Source organism: Cotesia typhae, unplaced genomic scaffold (genome assembly GCF_013202065.1).
Source record: "Cotesia typhae breed Kobodo isofemale line unplaced genomic scaffold, CoteBio_Ctyphae scaffold_152, whole genome shotgun sequence".
Lineage (NCBI taxonomy): Eukaryota > Metazoa > Arthropoda > Insecta > Hymenoptera > Braconidae > Cotesia > Cotesia typhae.
In genome coordinates this window covers 8,649,540-8,651,930 of record NW_027423776.1, presented here as the reverse complement: position 1 = coordinate 8,651,930, position 2,391 = coordinate 8,649,540, and positions in this window count along the sequence as shown.

The window sequence follows — 2,391 nt, the reverse complement described above, 5'->3', positions numbered from 1 at the left end:
TGTTAAGGAGGTGTAGTGGAGACTAAACTGCGCTCAGCTCAATCGGACGTCTATTGTCCTCAGTCAATGGATAAGCGATGTAGGACCAAATTTATTAATTTACGTCTATTTGCTGCACCATGGTACGTTACCGAACGGAAACTCGGCTTCATTCGCGGAAGTTCTTAATCAATTGCATACGAAACTTTGAATTATGCTTCGAACTGTACTTCATTATTTTATTTGCGCTATTGGATGTTTGATTATTCCTGATTGAAATTTCTGAAAGTTTCAATGAACAGAAAATTAACTTAGCCAATTAATAATATTTATCTTTAGCAAGAAAACATTTTCTTAGACAAGTAAATTTAATTTTTTTATGTTAAAAATTTTTCTAATTCGGTAGGAATAAATTTTTTATGTTAAGAAAATTTAATTTCGTATTCAAATAAATTTATGGTTCAATCCAAGCAGAAAATTTGTTGTTTCAAGGAAATTTTGAAGCTTGAGAACTTTTTTTTTTATTATATGTTCAACTAAAAATTATAATATAAGCTTTTAATTTTATTTTTTCCTGTTTGGTGTAGAAGTGTTAATGATAGTGGTTACAAGGGGTGAATTTAGATTGTTTCAAGACGGAAATATTTCAGCAGGCGACAACGTACTGAGTAAACACGGTAGGGCACTAAAGGGCTGGGAAACCGAAATTGGCTGAGGTTAACGGCAGACCGGCTCGTTACGGCGCTAACAACTCTATTGCCGGAACGATTCCGGGGACTGTTGACCCGAAAATATTGTTTCGATAAATGTTACTCGTTATGTATGTATATGCTTGTTTACACAAGGGTTCATTTTTAAGGTCAATAGTAATTCATGTAACTTCATTAACTTTATTTTTAGAAATTAACTGGGAGAGTGGTGAAGTAAGTAGTAAATTTATGATTTGAAAATTTCTTAATAAACTTTACATAATAATATTCAAGATTGTTCGAAAAAAAAAAAACTAAGTCTTATTCATTTTTCCAATAAAAAAATTTTTTTCCTAAAAAATTTGACAATCCCAAAAGTCTTCTAAGTAAAGCATCGCCTTTTTTCCTCCTAATCCCTTGCATTATTCGAAAGATAAGGCAATGAACTGTAAAATGAAATTATTAATTGACCCAGCGTGAACGTGGCAGCAATGTTAATAAAAGCAAAATGAAATTTGATTGCATCAAGTCACTCTTTAATGCTCACGGGAACGATAAATAATCCCTTGGGTATGACTTTTTTTATTTACCAGTACGCGTGCTCTTGCACCAGCACATCACATTTTTCTTTTTACATGTTAGCCAGCCCGTCATCACAGCACAAAGTTACTTCTTCTTTCCTTACCTTTTCCTCCTCCTCCTCCTTATTCTTACTCATGTTATTTGGTCTCATTATTTTCTTTGCTCTAAAAGCAAAAATATATCTATGAAATATTTTCTTCATTTTTTAACTTTCCCAGTTGTTATTTTCCAAAGTTTGAGCTTGGGTAAAGGCCGAGTTCTCAACGCTCGACAGAAAAATGAATGAGAACGCAGTGTGAAATTCAATTTAGCTCATAACAGAAAGTGAAGAGTTGTTTGACGTGACAAGAACAAAATCGATAGACGACTCTTATATTCCGGCAAAAGAGTCACTGCTCTTGGCTCTATGTTACAATCCACCGAATGGGAGCTTTCCAGACTACTACTCCGCTGTTTGTTGGATATTACATGAACGAAACAGATAAAAAATAAAGAAGAAAAAAGTTTAAAGCAAAATAAAGTAGAAAACAGCGAAATAGTCAGACTCCTCTGTCGGCTAAATCATTGTCCCGCTCATCTCCGGGAAAGGGACACTCTAGACGGAAACAACGCCGATGATAGGACGGCGTGGCTACCGATGGAAATATTGCTAAAGATTTCATTATAGATAAACACCTGATGTTCGTTCTTTATTTCCTTTTTACTCTCTTTCTTCTACTTTTTGAGGTCTCTTCATTTCTCCTTACCCTGTTTTTTGGTCAACTGGCTCACTCTTCACGCTCAATAACTAATGATTTTGTTAGCACTTTTCATTGTTTGATAACCATCGATTCCTTCACTTAAAGTATTAACTTCAAAAGTGGTTCAATCTTCTAATTCAAAGTTCAAATTATTTAAGAATAAAAGAATTTAATATTTTGTCAAAAACTTTTGTCTATAATTGAATATAGCAAAGACTTTAAAAGTTTTAGCGTTGCGCGAAATTGAGAGCAATTTTTTTTTTTTGGTTAATAATATCTGTGAAAAATTTATTTATTTATTTATTTACTAGCAACCTTGCAGTCACTATGTAAAAATAAAATTTTACTTTATTAAATAATGACTTTTGTTTAAAAGAAACAAGTTTAAAAATTCAAAAGTG